The sequence below is a fragment of the Dromaius novaehollandiae genome, chromosome 19, assembly GCF_036370855.1.
Source record: "Dromaius novaehollandiae isolate bDroNov1 chromosome 19, bDroNov1.hap1, whole genome shotgun sequence".
Lineage (NCBI taxonomy): Eukaryota > Metazoa > Chordata > Aves > Casuariiformes > Dromaiidae > Dromaius > Dromaius novaehollandiae.
This window is the reverse complement of record NC_088116.1, coordinates 8,794,409-8,816,231: the sequence shown is the minus strand read 5'-3', so window position 1 is coordinate 8,816,231 and position 21,823 is coordinate 8,794,409. Positions and strand designations below refer to the sequence as shown.

Sequence of the window (21,823 nt, the reverse complement as noted above, 5' to 3'; positions counted from 1 at the left end):
GACAAGCGTGCAGTAATACTCCTGACTACTCTGCCAGCCTGCAGCCAGCCAGCTATGTCTTAGGCGCTTCCTCAGCTGCGAGGTGATGTCTCTGTGTTTTGTAGCCCTCCACGGATTTCTGTGACTTGGCCCAACCCTTTCTGAATCCATGAAAAATTTGATCAAGTGCAACTTCCTTGGCAAGCTCTTACAGGGCTTAGCTGCGCGCTGTATGAAAGAGCAGTCTTCTGCCACAGGCTGTGTGTGATCTTGGTCAAGTCATTTTGTTTCCCTGTGTATAGAAGAGGGATAATGTGTTCCTGTTTCATGGGGAATTGGGAGGATAATATTTATAGGGTGTTCATATACTATGGCTGTGAGATTTACAGAAACATACATAACAAATTAAGCAATCTAAAGCTTTGTACTTAATCTGATTCCTTTCTGGCTTCCAACAGACCAAACCTTAAACCATGCTGTCTCTCTTTTAATTCTTTGTAATCTAGTTTATCATATAGGAAAAAAACACAGGCAGCAGACCTGTATGTCTTGTTTATCACACCCAGCATTTGTGCAGGACTGTGTGTTTTCCAGCATTTGTTCAGTCTGGCTCTGCGATAGCAGATGTTGTTGTACCGTTCTCGGGATGTCGTTAATAAAAGCTGCAGTGGAATACTAAACATGAGCTTTGTGAGCAGAGGGCCTGACAGCTGCTAACTAACCCAACAGACCATGCTTCGATTGAGATCATCTGCAGGTAACGTGAGCTTTTAGCTGTGAGTCAAAATGCACCGAGACCCTTCGATGAAAGGCAGCGGCCGCCTGAGAATTGCCGAGTTCAGCAAGAATATGCAGTCCTCGTCGGGTTCAAACGGAAGACTCCACATTAACAGGGTTATAAGAAAATAATCTGCTCTTTCATTCTTTAGAGAGCCGGTATACTCAGACTGTAAAGCTTGTCTCTAGAAAGAAGAAAAAGTGGAGGAAAGAAAAAGGTGCTGGGTCTGTCCTGGTCAACTTAACATTCTTTAGAGTAGGTGTCGCTTAGAGAGAGGGTTTCAAAATGGTTCAGGGCCTTTCCTTATTTCAGTGGGTTTTTAGTTAGTTCCCCAAAATGCTTTGAGTCTTTGTGCTATGAAATGTGAAGCTGTTGGCCTGTCCTCTCTGCTCTTGCAAAGCAGAAACTCTGAAAGAGTTTATTCATGCTTTTCATTTTCTTTTAAAAATAAGAAGGCATTTCTGTGCCTCTTCATATGTAGCTTTACGGCACTCTGTGTTTGTGGCAGAAATTAGATCATTTAATTGATTTACAGTCAATTGGTGACTGTAAATCCTTTGCATTCCTCGTGAACTGGGAGTTCAGCTGTTGAACTGAACTGTGGCGTGTGCTTCAGCCTACCTAGAGCATCAGTGGGATTAAAACTGGTTAAAACCACTGGACTTACTATGCTGTTATGTTTCAGATGATTGCAGGAAGGCATTAGCTCCTTAACAGAAGCAGGCAACTGATAGCAGCGGTTTCCAAACACTAGCACAGGCAAGTGCTGCAGACTGAAATCCTTAATGGGGAACACGGATTTTGGTGGACTAATTCCAGTAAGGGCTGGGAGCTGTATCGATTGGCAGCGTCAGGCTGCAGGTGATGGTAACGCTTCATTTTAACTCATCGTTTAGCCCAATCTACTTCATTAGCAGGTGGAGGTTTCATCCTGGCTCTTCTTGTTCTTGTTTGGGCATGAAGATTTGGAAATGTGCTTATAGACGTGGTATTGAATTGCTTGTTTATCTTTGCGCAATGCTCTCAGCATAATCTTGTTGTTTGAAGCCCTTGTTACTGTTTCAGTTTTCATCACTTTAACAGCTACTAATTTTTTTGGAGTTACGGGTGGTACATGAATAGCCTCTGCTTCTTCCCAGATCCACCCTGGGAAAATACTGGGAAAAGCAAACAACCAGCTGCCTCCTCCCCACGGGCAACCTCAGACTCATCCCTCCGGGAGAAGCAGCAGTGGAAAGGAGTTTGTGTGCGTCGATGTGCCCGTGAGCACCAGTTTTGGATCCAGCCCCACAGATGGGTCTGGTTGCTTCATGTTCAGCCCCCTTTCCCAGTTATATCTTGTGAGTTTCCAAGTAAAGCCCAGTGTGTTATCATCATCTGCACAAAAAAACCTCCATAACCCTTAGTTATTAATTCTCTCTTCCCACTGCCTTGGCTCTCCATAAATCTTAGGCCTGGAATCTTTCTTCCTTTCTTCCCCCCCTGCTCCCACCTCTTTCCCTCTTTTTCTCTTCTAAATTAAACACATTCCAGAGAGAGGCCAGGAGCTGACAGGAAGCTCTGCGCCGATGGGGCTTCCTTTGGGATGTGCCGGCTGACTAGACACCCGTCCGCTCTTCTTCGGCCTGCGGGGAGGATTAAGGGAAAACTTCAGCCTGCGGTGTCCAGCGCTCCCCCTTCCGCCCGTGAACCGCTTTTGTGTCCCTAGCCCGCTAGCGGGAGGGCGGTGAGGAGCGGAGGGTCAACGAGAGGACTGCGGGAGACACCCCAGTGCGGTTTTAGACTAAGGGGCTAATGCATCGGTAGGCTTTGGTGCAGGCTAAGCTGGCCTGCCGAGGGTGCTGGACTGCGATAGACAGCTTGCCTTTGCCAGAGTTGCTGTAGCTGCAGTGGGATCTATCTAGACAGATGCTCAATTGGGTAAATTGTTTGCTGCTTCACGCAAAAACGATGGGGAACGATTTTACGTGGAGTGAAATTCCAAAGCCACATAGAGCTGAGGCTTTACCTGTGCTGAGGGGAGCAGAAGTCTTATTTCTGTTGCCGAATGCCCGAGTGGTTCCTACCGGCGTCATGCTAGTGGGATATTGGTGTCTCGTTTAACTTCTCATCCACTGTGATGTGAAGACCTTTTCTGCAAAACCACTGCTTATCTAGGTATTCTTGATCCTGCAAACATGCAGTTGGTTATTCCTGTGTAAGTTGTGATATTTACTCATTTTGAATGTCATTATCTTTTATTTAGGCAGCTTCTCCAATTTGTTAATACAGTCCTGTATTTTCTTCTTGTCCTTCAATGCACTCATAGTCTCATGTTTCTGTAGTGTGCAAATAATAAGCATCCTCATACATAACCTTAAACTTACCATGGTTTTAAAAATCTGCATTTTTGCCTCATGTTACGCTATGGATCTTACTGATCCATCCTTTCTTACTGGATTTGATTGTCAATGCAAACATTAATGTTGTGTCATTACCCTGTTACGAATTAATCTAATTTTACAGACTTTTTTCTTTCTTTTTTTTTTTATTAGAATTTGTTCTTCATCTTCATATTAGCTAAAACGTGGAGGAGAACGCTATGGAGCCCCTTGCAGTACCTCCTTTCACTTTGAGAGTAAAACTTAGGTAGTTACTGAGTGATTTTTCTGATTGCTTTGCATACGTCCCCTACAGTAGATTCATGCAGACTCTGCCTCCTTAGCTAGCTTGTGAGAATGTCACGAAAAAGTAGAGCTAAAGGCATACCAAAATCGAGATACGTTCAAACTACAATTTTTCTTTGTCCTTAGGGGGCTTGGTACCTTATCGTTGAAGGAAATTAGATTAGTTTGACATGATTTGTTCTTGATGGATTTATGTTGGCAGTTAAGTGAATTTTTTTTTTAAACCTTCTAGGTGATTATAAATAATCTGATTATTTACTGCTGTATTTTTCTGGGTATTGATGTAAAAATGGCTGGCTTCCCTCTTTTCCGGTCGTAGAGATAAGCATTGCACTTCCCCTTCTCCCAGACTCCTGGTCTCACGTTGTCCTCCACCAGTTCTCAGACACGATCTCTAGTGGTTCCCTAGTTGGCTCTTAAAATGTCCTCAAATAAAGATGCTCAGGTTCAGATAATCAGAAATTTAACTCTTCCCTAATCAGGGTGATTTCTGATGAGCTTTTTTCCTGCGGCAAGTTTGAATAGCACATTGTCAAACCTCTCTGAAAATGAGGAAACTTTTTCATTTTTTAGCTTTAAGCATTACCTTGATCATCCCCAGAAACTCGGCCTCGCAGCAGGGTGAGTCTGTATGAATGTTTTCTTCCTCTGGAAGAGAGTTTAAAAAAAAGAACCTGGGAAACCGGGAAAAGGATCTTTGGGATGCTGATTGAAGTCAGCCCAAGTATGGCAAGGGAAAGCCCCTGGGTTATAGGTACTGGAGCCCCAGCTAGGAAATAACCCAGTGAGTCAGTGGATATCCTACCTATAATTTTGCATGTCGTGTTTGGGTTTACTGGATTCTTTTTACTGTATCACTTTAACACAATAACTGGTGTAAAACATTTTGACTTTTTCAGAGAGGTCCAAATACTTTTAACAGATGAGTTGCTCTTTCATGCCAATGGGAGCTGTGCTTAAGTCTCTGCTATATGCAATTTCCCTTTGAAAGAAAGCCCAGTCCTGCATGACAACAGCTGAAGGTACGGAGTAATTTGATCAAAATTCTCAGCCATCTTGAGGGGCTAAGGCTTGTCCCACCAAGAAGACCCCCTTTTCACCTTTCCCTTACTTCTCCCTCTAAAAAACAGTAAGTAAAAAAAATGTGAACCCCCCTTAATTTGTATTTAGAATCTGGGTTTTCTCTTTGAATCTCTTCCTGGCTCAGCCAAATTTGTAACACAGGCTGACAGCTGTAAGGTTGTACCATCGATTTCCATGTAAATGCTCCTCAGATAATTACCTGAGGGACCACGGACCAAACCGCAACGCGTGGCGTGCAGCCAAGGCGATGGAGATCTGGCGTTGTGTGGGAAGAAGGGTCAGTGCAAATCACACACAAGCCCCAGTCCCACATGAAAAGGAAATAAAGCCTCCACATGCAGCCATGTGTAGAAGCTTCTCATTAGTCCCTTAACTAAACATAACCAAGCAGGAAAAATAATGCTGGCAAGAAAATGCAAGTGTGTTTATTAGCCGCTCAGTGCCCAGCAGGTCCCAAACCCTTCCGCATTTCATTTTTCATTAACACTGCGTTGGAAATCCTAACTGCCTGGTCGTTTTAAGATCTGAAGATTTTTTTTTTTATGTGCTGGAGGCACGAATAAAAAGCTGGTAGCAATGAACATAAAAAGCAAAGGTTAAAATATAACATGTAAGGCTGTGAGCTCCTTGGGTTTAACTCTGAAAGCTGGAGTTCACACTAAGCTCCCCACGCAGTCAACGCAGAAAAACAGGGACCTCCGGGCTGCGTGAGCTGGCTCGGACGTCTGTCACGGGAGGAGCTGAATCGCCTGTTCTTTGCCTTTGGCTGTGAGGAGAGGCCACGGCGACTAGCTCAGGCTTTTAAATGTGGAACTTGCTGGTGCCTAAATTAGGGCACGGTCGGAGAAGTACGCTTGTGTCTGATGGACCGCTGGAGAACTAAAGCTCGGGGAGGATGGGGTTGCCCCAGGTGGCTCTCAGGGTTGCTCACGCTAGGGATGGGACCATTTGTCCCGCCGAGGGAAGCTGCGGACCCTAAACTCGGCGGCGTGTGCTGAGAGTCAGCTGAGAGTCCGCTCGCGAGAGCGGAAGGCAGAAATTCTTCCCATGTAACAACCCTAGACAGTGTAATCTCCATTGCTATATTTAGGCATTTAAACCGCAGCTAACTGGGTGCCCCCGGTGTAACCGAGCAAAAGGAGTGTGAGGAAGTAGCAAAGTATTTGTCCCACATAGAGACTAAATATCTGTTATCAGCAATCTCTCTGGCCTCCTTCCTCTGTTGTTTCTTTCTCCCTGGAGATTCGGCGAGTGGATTGATTTGCTGCCTGACTCACTGTCTTAGATTGCGATACTGAGAATTGCTGACAGTATTAATAAAATTAGTGTTAGGGAGGAAGTTTGAACATTTGCTTTTGACTTTTTTAAGGGCGAGAACTGATATTTAGTCTAAATTAGAAAGTTACTGGATTGCCTTTTTTTTCTGACCGGAGTCTTGATGGTTTTCATCTGAAGACTTAGTCTGGAATTCGGAATTCGTAATTGCAATTTCTGATCTTTCTTTTCATTGAGAATCTTTGGTTAGTTGAGAAAGCACTGGATATTTAACAGAGTTATTGGGAGAAACATTTTCACAAAACCAGCAGATAAATACAATGCAGGTATTTGTAGCAGTACGGTTTTATGATAGTGAGGGTTTTTTTCTTCCTATCTTAGGTGACAGAGAGGTCAAACTGAAATAATGGTCCTAGTGTCAGAATCTAAGGACAGGCAAAGATGTAGTTTTTATTTTTCAAGAATGGTTTGCATCATTACTTTTAAATGCGGTTGCCTGCTCTTTAGGTTATGTGATTAGCTTTTACTCCCTTTGGGAAATGACTGAATTCGGTAGACATTTGTTTCATTTCATAACTGCTCTTTGTCTGTACATCTTGCACTCCATGTTCATGTGGTGCAGTTTACCCCCAGGTGAAAGCAGCAGGCTTAACTTGGGTTTTGCTCTGCTCTGCAGGAAGATAGCTTTCCAGAGGTCATATTTTAAGCTATTTTCAGTAGCCTTTAAACTTTTGGTGAATGTGTTTGCTGCTTTGATATCCTTGCCCGACCAGCATAGCTGACTAATGTTACTGCAAGCCTTCTTTAATGTTCTCGCTCTGTGGCCCTTCCAGCAGATGTTGGAGCCTTTGCTACTGGTCAGTGTCCCCATAAAATGTCAAACTATTTGAAAGGCCTTCAAGGCATTGACAATTGTTTGGAAGATGCATCCTTTCAAAGGAAAAGGCAAAAGACTGCAATTTAAGAAGTGCAGCCGTACTACAGAGCTACTGCACTGCCTGAGGCAGTGATGTCTCTGTCCTGCCCCTTTCCCTGCCAGCCTGTTCCCTTGTCTATGGAGAATATAAGCGTTTGGGGTTGGAACTTGCATTGCTTTGTGCATGTATTGTTTTGAGACCGTGCTATGCACTATTATTACCAGAACTAATTACCCTTCATTGTTTTTTTTTCTTTGGAGGAACTGCTGACTGAGCTCAGACAGAAAGCCTGTGCCGTTCTGTACTTAGCCGAATTCCTCTTACCTTTAATGAAGGGCAAGTGCCAGAGTCTAAAGGACTTTTCTTGATCCCCAATAGATAGCATTGCTTGTTCTATCTGACAAAAGGTTGCTATTCTCTTACTCATTTTTTTCCCTTTCTGTTTCTCTGAGTGCCAAAAGTATACATGATTTTAATGCAGAATTTTTGGAAGGTTTTCTCCCCCTCCCCCATTTCCTGAAAAGCTTGCATACGGAGTGAGACACTCATAAGCTTTTCCGAGATAAGAATTTAATTTATTTACGCTTCATTGTTCCAGGCATGGCTACAGACTGGTTTGGAAATTTGCTGTTCCAACTTTAACAGGTCACAGCATGGAAAGGAGCAGCTGGATTTTCCTCCAGAGCAGCCGTCAGCTGTTGGAAATCTCCTGATACTTCCCTGGCTTCTCCAGATTCAGCATTAACTTCTCCTTCCTGTAATAGGAATTATGCTACGTGCTGTAGACTCTTTAGCTAACAAAAAGTAGTAAAGAATAGGAAAGGAATAAGGCATCAATAGCAGTTCCCACGGGGCTGACAGAGACCAAACCATTGATCTGACTCCTTTCACCTTCATAAAGACAAAGCATGAGAAAATAGACGGTCTCCAACTCCAGCGTCTCATGATGTTTCTGAAGTAACCTCTAGGGCTCAAGCAAATAGACAATGAGTTCAAAGTCAGGAAATTCAAATTCTTTTGCATGCTATTACATTGCTTTTCCTTCTCACCTCTTCTGCTCTTAAAAAGAAGCTTCTCCATTACATAATCCGATGTTCCAGGCAGATAGCTAAGATATGAAGGCAGCAGGCCCATTTCTCCTCTCACGCCGGCTATATGGCAGTGTAATTCTGTTGGCTTCAGTGAAGTTAGTCCCAATTTACACTATTAGAGTGACCCATATGTTAAATCTATACTATGACATACTTAGGATATGTAATATAGCCAAGTAACTTTGCCATGAGAAACTTATTTCAGTGTTGTTTCACTTTCTTTAGAACATAAGGGCAAAACCAGTATATTGCATGAAGTGGTACTTCATTAATGTAAGCAGCAAGAGAGGGAAATTCAAGTATCTTGTTCTCTTTGATCTAAATGTCTTACTAAAAACTAAGTCAGAATGGCATAACTTCTGAGTTCTTTGCAGAAGTTGAGCTGTTGGTTGCTTCTCTTCTAGGCTTGATGAAGGTTACTGAAACTGGCCCTTCAACACCACCTAAAAAAAATTGAATGCAGGTTTTCTGCTTGATCTTTCACGTTCTTTTTATCGGAACCCTAATCTTCATGCTTTTTTCTGTGAACTCTGCACTGTACGGTGTTGGTCTTGAATGTCTCAAAAGGCGATGGCTTTGGGCAAAGCTGTGGTTCAGAAACTGCAGAACGCTGGAGTGTCCCCAGGCAAACAGCGCTGTAGGCTCCTGTCATTTTACAATTTGTAGACTTCACCGTAGTTTGATTGATGGGCATTCTGTACAGTCACATTCGGTGTAATTTTTCCGTGTAACTGAAGCTCTTTACAGGAAGAGAAGAAAGTAGGGAGGAGAAAGAAAAGAGACAAACCCCATACGGTTACCACTGCTGGTTAGTAGAACGTACAATTTATGACCTGTGAAAAACATGGGGAAATAACTGAGAGTCAGGAGGGAAGAGTTACTAGCCATGACATCATTAACTCTGCTAACATAAGCCTTTATGTTTCTGTGTTCACAATGGGAGGCTTGTCTGTTGAGTTGATGGTAGAAGGGGCTGGATCCTGCCTTGGTGTAAGCTGGGATGGGTCCATCTTTGACGTGTCAGTATATTCGCTACTCTTGTGTGTGGTTATGTCGTGGCTAGGATAGCCTGAGCTCTCTGAGGTAAACGTGGCCTTTTCTCCTTAGCCTTTTAGGTTAAGATATGAGAGAGATAGGATGTAGTTTGTTGCTAGCCATACGGACAGCAAGTAGCTTGAAGAAACTAAAGATGAAATTTCCAGGGTCTTTTGATGGGTTGCTGACTGTTTTCAGGCACTTTGTCTCTTTCCTATATTCTTAACTCTGAGCTGTTCATTAGAAAGGAAGAAAGAAATAGCAGCTTCTTCTAGTTAAGGTACCTGATCATATTTCTAAGATACACAGATGCAACCCCCTGTATGGCCTGTTGAATAGGAGACTCTCAGCTCTCCCCGGGGGAAATTAAGGGATCATCGTTCATGTGTCCAGCTTCTGTAATGATGAATGGGATTATTTGAGAAAATCCCCTTGTGCATCAGTGAATCTAAAATCCTGTGGTTCCTTTGCCTGTGCACTGAGACCCGATTCACTACATGATGCTGCTGGGCCAGTCTAGGCAAGGCCAAGTTGTCTGGGGGAGGGGTACATTGCATTTTGCTAGCCAAGTGCTTGCAGCTTGGGCAGCATTTTGTGGTTTGGCTAAATCTGAGGTCATCTCGGCTCTTTTGGGGGGAGCTGGGGTGTCACTAAAAGTGTTCTGGATCAGATGGCTTCAGGCCCCTGCCAGTGTCATCTGTATGACCTGCGACTTCACGGTACAGCTTTCCTTCTGAAATTTTTCGCAGTGTGCTCAGAGTGCCCCGTGTCCTGGCCGGTGCTAAACATGATAGCTTGTTAATTGAAAAATGGGCATGGACATCTGGCATTGAATCTATATCCAAGGGATGGGAAGTAGGAATTGTCCGTGTCCTGAAAGAACTGTAGTGCTCAGTAATATTTTTTTCAGAGAACGTGCTAGGGAAGGGTGCCTTCACTTTTGAAAAGCGTGGACAGCACTAATACTGAGGTAGAGAGTGCTTCTACCTACCCCTGAGAATGAGCAAGACTTGAAGGCAAATTATCTTACACAAAGGCTAATGTAAATGGAGCAATCTGTCCTGTCCAAGTGTAAACAGGAGGTGACTGGGCAGATAACTTTCAGACCCTGCATGACTGAAACGTCAACCAAGTTTGAGAGATTAAAAAATGTAATTTACCCTCCAGTAAGCAGAATGAGAAATCCATATGCATTCCCATCCTATGATTTTGAGTTAATCTTCCACTGCCTTGTGATTTCTGAGGAGCTATAGATTGAATCCAGGCACACTAGCTAGCTAGGTCTAATTTCCGAGTTGGGGGTATTTTTTGTTTGTTCTTTTATTTTTTTTTCTTCCAAATTCCTTCAATACCGAAGGACACAAATGGATTCTAAGCCACTAATTTAAAATACTACTACTAATAATAACAACCTAGACTGTGTGCTGGTTGCCAAAAGTTGGGAATCAGCATTGATGAAAGATGAAACTGCCCCAAGTTTCTTGGCAAATGTGACGGAGGCAAATATTTCAAAGGTCGTTTCAATTTTGAAATTTGCTTCCTTGGAGATTGTGCTGTGGTAACGTTTGCCTTCTAGATGTTATCAGAGAAGCCCTGGAATTTCATAGCAACTGAAATTAAAGAATTTTAGGATGTAGAGTCTGGACTCCAAAGATATGCTCGTTCTATCCCCTGTCCTGCTGTTCTCATTAGCCTTGCTGGTCTTAAGGGTACCTCCTGATCAGCTCAGCGCTAGCGTTTCTCAGTGTACATGTTACGTTGCAAGCTCAGAATGATTTGGTTATCAACATTCTCTGAAAATGCTCTTGACAGGCCCTATCTGGGTCATCTGTTGGTCCTTAAGTAAGCTTTTATGTTTTTGAATTTAAAAACAAACACAAACCCTACTTTGCTTGCACACCAGTTGACTTTGGGAGTTAAACAGTGATCTGTTATTTAATAGCAATACTTCAGTAGCACCTAGAGACCAATCAGGCCAGGGCCCTGCACTGCTAAGCTCTGTACAAACACTCAGTTACAGCAGGACCTGCCAGATGGCAGCCGAAAAGTTCAGTTTTGTAGCATGTGAATAATGGAGACCTTGAAGAACTGCTGCATTGATCGATTTGGCGGAATGCGTCTTATGCAAGGAACAAGTACTAACAGCAGAAAACTTTTCTCTCCCTGCCTCTCTATAGCAGGCCTATCCAACTGGTGTTTCCTGAGATCAGCTGAGTGCCTTCCTTGACGTCTGCTTATTTTTACCACGCTTCTCCAGCTAAGCCTCCTTAGCAGGAGGCAGCGTGCATGCTCCTGGCAGTGAGGCCCCCTTCGCCAAAGGCATGGACCCTTTGGAGCTGCTGTTCCAAAAGACTGGAAGAGTGGTCTGCAATGTGGAACGAGGGATTCGTGATGTGATGAGAGCTGGTGTTTCTGTTCCAGGTTTAAGCTGGTGTTTGCAGTCTGATTGCCGTGCTCTGGTTGGAACTGGAGTGGACTTGCTTGTTTGAACTTGGTGCTGGGTTTTGGAGAGCTTCCTCAACCAGAGGTCATGTGTTGCTGATCGCTTCCCCAGATTCTGTGCAGTGTATTCTCCTTCACTGGGAAACTAGCTTGCAAAGCTTCCAGTCTGCTGTAGCTCAAGGGTAGCAATGCAGGAAAACAAATCTCCTAAGTGTTCTCTGCATCTTTTGATGTTGTCTTAATTTCAGTGTAGCATATAGATGTAGAGCATAATACTTTGGTATTGATTTTGGTTATTAGGAGAGATGAGTTTGGTAATTGCACTTCCATCTACTATTTCTGTGCGTTAGAAGTCATTCTTTGCACAAGTGAATTTTTTTCCTTTGAAGAAAAGAGGGCTTGTGTGAGAGTTTTACCTCAGAGAATGGCCATTTGTAAGATGTAGTGAAAGGAGACCTGCTGCAAGCTGACGTGTTCTCCTAGAAGTCATCAAGCGGCTACTCTGATCTCCAAATCAGAAATGAAGTGCCTGTTTCTCTGATCAGATGAAAATACCCCAATTTATGGTCAGCTTGCTCCTTGCAGTAGTCAGAGGTCATGTGGACTGCCTTTTTTCATGGAGCCAAGCTGCAGATTGAAAAACCCATTGCAGTAGATTATGAGTGGGTTCCAGTTTTGACTTTTGCCTTCAGCCGTATAAATTGAAATTTTATTAGTAAAACCTTGGGCAACACAGCAATGGATTTTTAGGCTCTGTGTGCTTGAAGCTGCATTTCTCTGAACTGTCTTTAGAGCAACTGCAGCTGCGTAAGTGGAGGAAGATCATGGAAAGAAGCTATACATATAGCCTTACTAGGGCGGGTTTTTAAATCAAAATAACTTTTTGAAATATTTTACAGCTTAAGAACTAGTTTCCGGTTGTTTCCAAGTGCTAGGTCACTTTTCAGCAACATGTTGGGCATGTTTTTGGTGGAATTATGGCCGTTCCAGGCATGGTGATGCTTGAGGCATGTCTCAGTTTGGTGCCTTTTCCATGACACCTTCTCACCTTGACTGGACAGACAGCTAGAAATCCCGGGGACTAGCAGGCCTCTTCTGCCACTGATTTTCATGGTGCAGAATGAAGACAGTTCTAGAGGGCTAGATAGATGCTGGTGGGACAGTCTGTGTTGGGGAGCGTGAACTTGTGAGGATTTGGAGACGTTTCCCGTTCCCCTGCAGTTTTTTTCTGAGATGGGCAGAGGTGGATTGTGCCTTACCAGGAATGTGACAAACTCACTCAATATGTTTTCTTGCTAAACTAAAAGTTAATTGAAAACAATGATTTAGCGCATAAAATGTGCTAGCGTAGCTTGGTGATGGTTAGTGCCTTGTATTCGCCTCATGTTGTTGTCACAGATGGTTTAGGCTCTCTTTCCTTAAGCGCGTATGGCAGGTATCTGAAGCCCACAAGCCAACTGGTACTTTGAGTTTGCTGTCCTGGGAGTTACTGTGGGTTTGGTAAGCACAGCTGAAACTCTTGTTTCCTTAGCAGCCGGAAGCAAATGAAACTGTAGAATGAAGCTAGGGCTTTGAATCAGTAAAGCCAAGTACGTTCCAGCTTAAACATAGTCCCCTCTCTCCACTGCTTGATGACTCCAAAGTTGGCTGCGGTGAAAACCAAAGAGAGTTAAACTGAAACAGGACGAGAGAGAGTGGAGCAAGGAGTAGGTGGAAGGATATAGGTGATCATCTGAAGGTCAGGGCTAAACCACTGGCAATTCAGTGGTGCTATGTTATTCTCCCGCATAAGAGGATGTCTTTAAGGACAGTACTGGACAAGGTCCTTCACGAACGTGCAGGTACGTAGCATGAAAGAAATGGTTCAGAAAGCTTCTCAGGAGCAGTTTGAAGAGAGTAAGAATAGCTGTGAAGGAAGTGGTTTTCCTTTCCGCGCAGACACAAGGGTATGTGCACGAGTGTGTCAATGGATGCGTACAAGGAGAGGTGCTGGAGTACATCATCCAGAGCTGCTCTGAGCTCGGGTTTCCATTCGGCAGAGTCTGGCATGAGGAGGCTCTAACGTAACCGCTCTGTCCTGTTTCAGGGGGCAGAGGTGCTCCAGATACGCTCTACCATCATGGTAAAAATGCCTTTCTTCTTGGCATTAAGGTAACTACCCCCCCCTTTTTTTTTCTTTTTATTTAAGTGTCACATTTTACCCACTTGCAGTTTTCTGCTTGTATGTTTTGGCTTTTGACCAGGACCTTGGGCTATGTGCTCATATGGTTTTGATAAAACGTTGAACTTAGACAATACATCTTCTTGGACATTTCTTCCTGTTAGATTCAAGTATGATACAAAGCAACCAGCACTTGATCAGTAGCAGACACTGTTTTTATCAAGCATTGTTGGATATTCATTAGCCATGAAAGGACTGTAGAGAAAACTTACCACAGTGCAGCCCGGTGCAGGTAGGCGCTTCCTCTTCTGAGCCCTTCTTTTAGCCACTTTCACAAAGCCTTAGGCTGTAAAGTGTGATTCCCTTTTGAAGTCCGCATACAAATACAAGGCTACAGCATACAAGCTATTTGGCTGGCATTTGTCTTGCTTCCTTTACAGTCTCATTAGTCTGCTAACAGAGGGAGAAAATGCTGCTGAGATACTGAGCAGTGGCAGATAAATGGGAGTAGCAACCTCATTAAAGACCATCTACTGGTTGCAACATTCATAGATACTGTTTAATGAACCACAAGAATGTGTAATGCAGTGATATATTGGGTAAAAATCGGAGTTGAAAGAGCATTTCTCATGGCCTGCCCAAAAAGCATGTGTGCCCTCTGTTACTATAGTGAGTCTGTCAGGCTCCCTGATACAGTTAATATATCTAGTATTTTCAAGGAAAGGATGTACCACATCCACATTTAACAGACGGGGATCTAAAACATAAAGACAGGTATTTGTCTGCCTGGAGCTCATCTGTCTGTCTGCCTGTCTCCCTGTGTATCTAGCCCTCATCTACAGCAGTCGTCTAGCCTTGCTCTAGGAGCAGGGGAAGGTGGAGGAGGGAGAGAGAGAGGAAGAGGCTTCTCCAGAGAGTTGAGCAATCCTGTCTGAGCTGAGTGCAGGGCTTAGACTAGAGCCTGTTCCCGGTCTCCCTCCAGACGTGCCTGCGTGAGCTGGGAGGGCCTGGGATGCCGGTGTGTTAGCACAGCCCTGTGGCGGGAAGCTGGCCTAGGTCTGAGTGCCAGCATGGCCCTTTCGGCACTGCACCGAGGCTGGTCTGCCGGGTGGGCAGAAAGAAGGCTGAGCTGCCGCTGGGCTGGCGCTGGCTTGAAAAGCCCTGCGGGTGCTCTGTGAGCCGGGAGATTCGGCATAACCCGAGGTTATGCAGGTAGCAACCAGTGCTGGGGGACAAAATACCATTGCTTGGGGAGGGCAAGGTGAGTGATGTCTAGGTCCAGTGTGCTGTAAAGACCTGAAGTCATGTTGGAAACAACGGTACACAGTATATGCATTTGTCTGTCTGCCTACTGAAATATCACAAGTGACAGGACAGCAAGTAGTTCAGAAGCATTTTTTTTTTTTTTTTTTTTTTTTGGAAACCTCTTTAGCTATAATCCTTACAAAGGAGTTTGATCCCATCTTTATAGGTTTCATGGTTAAATGTAACAATTACAGGCGTCATTTACCCCTTACACAAAGAAGCATAAAATAAAAAGTGTGCCGAAACTACGCGGAAGCCCGCCAGTTAAGTTGCTGCTTAGACTAGTTGAAAGCCTGTGTTGCAAAGGCAGATAAAAGATCCTCAGAGTTACAAACCTCCATTGTCGGAGGTTTTAGTCTGACCTCTGTTTCTCGGGATCTGATGGACGGTTTTATCTAGTGTGAGAGAGGCCGAGAGACACTGCGCGGACCCCTTTGTTCTTTGCTTTTTATGTCCTCGTGTCTCATCTCCCTTCCTTCATCCAGCAGACCGAGATGAAAGTTGCGTGCACCCCTCTGCAAGCTTCCCGACAGAGCCGGTTAAAATACTTCATTCTTGTAGCGTACGGGAGAATTGAGCCGTTGAACCTCTTCGGCTGGGGAGTTTCAGTCCTAGAGGTTTTTTCCTGTCCTGGTTCTGGGATTATGGGGATTCCAGACTGGGATTGTACACTTAAACTTTTATGGGAAAACCTGGTAGGACTTAACACGCTGTTTATTTTTCAGTAGATTTTTGCACAACGTAGAGCTGAATCTTGCAGTGTTAAAGGCTGTGCTCTAGTAAATAGAGTGGGTAGAATCCCATTTAATTTGTACGAGTCGCATCCCCCTAAAATCCTCTAGGCTATTTAAACAGATGACCATCCAAAAAAAAAAGTTTTTCCTAATTTTCCAGCTGGGCAAATTCAGCCTGGGATATTAAAAAGACTAAGTCCTGCTGTGCATTTTCTCTCTCTTGTATCTTCATCAATTTGCTCGTTATCAAAGATCTGGTTCTTAGAGGGTTTCAACTAACAATGGCGAGTTTTTTTTTTTTTTTTTCATGATATCTTAATCCTCAAAGGCAAGAGCTGCTCTCAGAGTAACAGTTGACTGGAGTTTTCTCAGTGACACTGAAACACAGGATACACCCGCATTTGATCTGCTTCCAAGTTCTGAGGTTAGAAATCTGCTGACTGTTATTGATGATACATAGGACAAGGGCAGGCCTGCTTATGCTCTCTGTATTGGTTGCAACACTGATTATAATGAGATTTTATTTTTGCTGGTGCCATACATATATGAAACAAAAAGAAATACACAATAGAGGTGCCATTTTTTGGAACTGTCACTCATCTAAGTCATCTCTGATTTAAAAAATGAAGCTGCTTTTACAGAAACCATACAAAACCGTTGTCAAGACTTGTATGAAATACTTTTGCGTCCTAATAATAACTTCTAGCAGAAAAATCTTGGCATCCTGCAGTTTAGGAAAGGGTTTTAAAATTCACCTTCGGTTTTTGGGCAACAGGCAAAACATGTGGCTCTGTTTAGGAGCTATTTTCGTTAAAGCTTGACAATACAGGATGATAAAATACAGCTGCATTGTTTAAACTTTCAATTTAATTTCTGGTTTGCATCCAAGTTGTTTCATCAATATGGCGCCATTCATTTCAAAACAAAGCTCTTGGAAGAGCCTCCCGTACCCCAGCATTGATCAAGAGAGTGTTAAAATGTGGAGCCTAACGATGTTTCTGGCCTCTTTGGAATTCCAAAATTGGATTTTTCTAATTGTCAAATTTGCAATCAGGGTAACTTTCCATGGCAATTAGTTAGAATTATTAGAGTCCTTGTTGCCAGGGAGTCATAACCAATGGTGCTGTTTTGCTTCTCAAGGCTCTGCAAGTGTCGAAGGCGGCATGTATCTTGAAGAACAGCCATTTGACTGCAACATTGTCTGTACTTAACTGCACCCAAATGTCTACTACTGTTACAGCCATTTTTATCCGTTCTCCAGGGTTGAGTCGTTGCCACAACCTCTACTGCAAGCTCTGCAGATACACTTAACTCCCGAGTTCTGTCTTGTTGCAAAGTGGGACTTGAGAAATCTTGACATGAGAAAGTTCATCCTTGAATAGAAGACTATTAAAGCTGGTAGTGGCTGATGGTTATTGTATAGACATCTTCAAAGTGAGCCAAACACAAATATTTATACAACCTGTCTGGATAACCACTATCTCTTTTCAGCCTGATTGATGTCTGGATCACATACCCATGTGTGTAATGCTAAGCACATGCTTACCTGGAGAAGTCTGCCCAGTCAGGACAACCTTCTTGATACAGCTTTAAGAAAGTAAAAAAAGAGAAAAAGAAAAAGGAAAAAAAGAAAACTGTAACAATAGCAAATAAAAACAAATCCACAGGCATATTAAATCTAGCCCCTATATCTTCACTATGCTGTCCTTGCACTGTAGACCAGAGTCTTGTGGACACATGGTACTTTAGCCTGAATGCTGATGCACGAGTGTATGTGTTCCCAGACTAGCAAACCCTTAAAGCTTTCCTCGCTTAATGTGCAACATGTCTTTTAGAGGCATCTGTTCTTTTTCAGTGTATCTGTTTCCCAATCTGGTCAACTGTGTGTCTGTGTGTGTGCCCACAGACTCTGTCTAAAAACAGAGGTGGCAACTTCTTAAACTAGTTAAGCTGTAGCAGTGCTACCTGATGTCAGACTATCACTTCTGTGTCTAGCCAGGCAGCTAGAGCCTGCCTTTTTCTTTTAACTGATACCTAGAGCATTTCTGGGTCTACGGATATGTACTTACCTGACTTGATACGTGACTATTTCTAATAAAAAGATCTGGAATATAGCTTTACTGATACTGATGTTCAAACCCCTAGTCTTGCAGAAGGTTTGCCCTGGGAGGAAGAGGAGTTGTAATCAATCCTGTTTAATTAAATCAACCTAAGTTAATTGTCAGCTAATAAAAAAGCGTTGGTCAGCTCATAAAATAGAAATAAAGATTAAAAGAGTAGTTGCCATGAACAGGTGGTAACTCTGTTTCCAAGTTAGACCACATTACTCTCTGGCACAGGATTCCTGAGAATACCTCATATTCCCATTTAAAAAAATGTTTATAAAACTTATAAAATATAGGGCTCATTTTATAACCAATTTTCTATCTCACCTGCCAAGAGCAGTGGGGGTTGAGCCAGCACAAGGCGGATGCAGAGTTTTAGGCAGCCGTCCAGAAATGGACTCCCTGAGCGGTGCTGTGGAATACATTTCTACCTCCGATTGGCCTTTCTTTTGCAGTTCTTATGATTTAGTTTTCTCTTTCTTGTTGCTGTTACAGAAAAGACGTTGTAAGCATCATTTGATGTCATTGATCTCGGCCTGGCACTGATGTGCAAAGGGAGAAGCTTGTTATGCTGCAGTGTGTATTGTGGCTGTGGTTTAACTCTAGATGGATCTTGAGTTAATAACGGGATCCCTCTTGATTTGGCCCTTGGTATTTCTGCTGACTCTGCACTTCTTACAGGAGGCATAAAACATTTATCTAATTTAAACTGGAAAGGACTAAACTGAAATCTTTATCTACTCCTTGAAGTGGAAGCAGAATCTTGGTGGTTTGTAGTTGCTCTTAATGGTGGAACAACCAAAGATAATTTATCGCATAATGGTTATTATATTATTCAGTTAATAGTGCAGAACTGTGTAATTCTGAGAATTTTGTTATGGCTTGCAAGCAGTCTGCACTGATGAAAGGCCTTCTGCAGAGTACTGACTTGTTGTAGTGGTGGTGAGTTACATCTTGTACCCACTTTTTGTGACCATCCATTTGCAGAAATCTCATGCAGGGTGGAGTAGGTTGGTCTTGTGTCAAGTCCTGATACTTGGTTTAGGCAGTAAAAGACTGGATTAATTTCCTTTTCCTCACCAGGCATCGTCTTTCGGGGAGTACAGCCACAATGCAGTGAGCTGCACTGATACAACTATTTGGTGCAGTTCTGGCAGCAACAGCAGTCTCATTTAAAAGGGGACGATCTAGGAGAAGTCCCCACCTGAGAGCTAATAGAGTACATGGATGGTAGCATGCAGCTTCAGAAGGAGATCCTAATCCCCTCTCTCTACTGGAAGAGATTGGAAGCAAATTTGGAGGGACGAATCCTACATATTTCCCCTTTCTTCTGCAAGTGTTCCTCTGGAAGAGGAAATTGGAGATCTCTAAAGGTACCTGCTAGAGCAGTGCACCGTACATGTCCTTTCCCTCTCGTATCATCATCTGAGATGTAGTCAGTGGCAATGTACTCTCTCTTTGCAGACTGCTTGGGAAAACACAGGTGATCTTATTGCAGGGGAACAAAAAGTTGCATCCCAAATGCAGGCGGGATGCATGATGGTGGAACGGGGCAGAGGGACAGGAAAGGAAGAGCTGGGCAGGGACACAGAATACAGAGGGGAGGGAACTGTAGCTCCCTTGCTCTCCCTCTTGAGTCTGTGTATTAGCAGTACTTCAGGTGGATATGATCATTGTGACCGGTGCGGCTTTTCCATGGACATTGTCTGACTAGAAACTACAGCCCCTAGGCCCTTCTCTGACCTCATTTTCTTGGCTTCTTGTTTGGGCAGGGATCTCCTCAGTACTGTACTTCTCCTGCCTACATGGAGCCAAGCTTCTTGCTTGCTGCTGGTGATGGGCCGCAAATGTCTCAGCAGAAAGAGGTGCTGGAGAGATGGCTCTGACCTCTTCCTTGAGCATTGTTGCTCAGTGTTGCCATATCTGAGGGGGTTGGACAGAGAGCACTGACAGTTTTTGGCTTTGAGTGAGCAAGACACAGCCTTTGTGACCTTGTAGGCTCCAGCAGCTTGTTCGGGGGTTTTGAGGTGATCTGCAGTTCCTACTGCATGTTGCTTTGGGACCTCAGGTTGGCCAGACTTTGTCTTGGGGCTTTAAGAAGTGAGGTTCAGCCCTTTCCTGTCTGCACTCCTTGCACATCCTCTGTGCCTTTCCCTGACGTGGAAGGCAGCTGCTGTGCTCCAGGAGAACTAATGGAGATGTGCCTGTGGTGCCTTCTTTTGGCTAATAGCTGCCCTGGATAACTGGGCTTTGCTCTACTTCCTTGGAGAAGGCAAAGGCAGGAAGTTCTCCCAGCTGCTGTCTTGGAGCAGGGGGAAAGATGATGGAGATACAGCCCAAACCTTACTCAATCCTATGTCTGCAGTAGTAAAAGCAGGGAGCAGAGAGTCTTTTGACTCGTCCTCTGAAGCACGACACTGCCATGACAGGACAGGGGTCTGTAACCTATAGCAAGAGGTCCCAGAATTAGAAACCCATCAAATTTGGAAAGGGTTGTGGGGTGAGCACTGCAGTGTCTGGAGAGAGGTTTCTGTGAGAGGCTGGGACCTCTCTGTTCTGGCTCCTGCTGAATTTCTTGGGAGGTTGCAACTACTGCCTCGCATAAAAGCAGAACCAGCCCTGACTGTGGAATAGGAAAAGTCTTGCCTCTTTAAGAAGCGCTGAGTTTCTACTGCTGTGTTCAAGGTGAAACTCTGGTCCAGCTAGGTTGTTGCTGCTGACTTAGGATGTGTCGCAGGTCCCCACTTGCCTGCTCTCTCCTCTGCAGCCAGATATGAGGTTGCAGCACTTGCCATCGTGGTTTGGAGCCATCTGGCACAGATGAGGCTCTGCGTGGCCTAGCCTTCTCCGCATGGGGCTCCCGGCAGCCCCTGTTGCCTCACTGCTCCCAGCACTTGCGCTGGCCGGATTAGGAGCAGTGCAAGTGGTCCAGCACGTGCTGCGGTCGCTCAACTGAGCGCAGCCGCGGTGGGATCTTATGGGAAGATTCCCTGGGGTCCCTGATCTGATTCCCCATGTCCCTGCAGAATGAGCATCGTTTGAACCCCAGATCTTGGATTCAACCACCTGAAAAGGTTCCTGTCACTTGAAATCCTGAGGGCTTGGAGGCATGTTCCTTTGAGGCACAGTTTCCTTAAAAAGAAAACAAGACAGGGTTGGTCTCAGCCAGGGCAGTTTTCCATTTATCCACATCTCCCATGCTTGCCCCAACTTTCTGGAATCGGCTGCACCAGCAGCCCAGTCTGTGTTTATCTCCATCAAGGGACATACGTACAAGGAACTTGTGTCAGTTTTAATATTTGAGGGTTTTAGGGGACTCCAGGTCTGTTTCAGACTTACAGTGGTGCAATTGCACCAGTATCTCCCGTTACATCCAGTGAAGATCAGGAACAGGACAACGAGCAAGGCTGCTGTTTAGCATAACCACATGCACAAAACCATCTAGGACCTCACACTAACAAAAACCACATTCAAAGCAATTATCTGATTTGTTTGTTTGTTTTTAATATGATGTTTCTAGATGCTAGTACAACAAGCACACTCCATAAAATCTTGTAACAGTTGGCTGTAGTTAGTATGTTCAAGATGGTTATATGTATTCCGGTCATGACTAATATGCATCACTTCAGCGTGACCCTCATCCGTCAGTGCTGTGGGAAGCTTTTGGTACCAAGACAGTTATTTCCTCAGCTTGTTTAGCATTTTTTTCTCCCCTCCTGTTACCCTTACATGCAAGAAAACATAGATACTGGTTTCCTCATCTATTGTGCTTTCCAGATGAAAGTGCTTTGTGGTTCACAGGCTTAAATAATTAGGTCTTCACAGACCTCAGAGTGGTTTACAGAAGTGGTTGGGATCTCCTTTCTTACACGTGGAGACAAAGATCTCCAGAAGCAGAGTAACTGGTGCAGCTTGTGAGCTGGCCCGGCAGAGCTGGGGCAGACCTGCTTCCCCCGAGCACACTCGAGCTTGCTGAGCGTTAGGAGATGCTGCTGCCCACACTGTTAAAGCCCTTTCCCCTCCCCACTTGATTCCTTCTCTTCTTTTTTATCACAAGCTCATTTTTTAGCATAGGCAACAGCCGCTGGGCAGGTCCTGGGTTCTTCTTGCGGTGGCTCGGCTGAAGCGATGGCTGCTGCGTTCGCTCCTTGAACCTGGGGCAAATTTCGCCCTGCAGCGTGCAGCTGAGGCAAAGACTGCCGTTCTCCAAAAAAACCCTGTTACGCTTAACCAGAATGGAGTGGTGCAGCCT

At 44.2% G+C, this 21,823-nt stretch overlaps 1 protein-coding gene across 6 annotated transcripts in view; it reads left to right on the top strand.

The window, feature by feature from the left end:
* Positions 1-21,823, top strand: part of COL26A1 (collagen type XXVI alpha 1 chain) — a 185,261-nt gene that overhangs the window by 101,037 nt on the left and 62,401 nt on the right. The window lies entirely within an intron of this gene.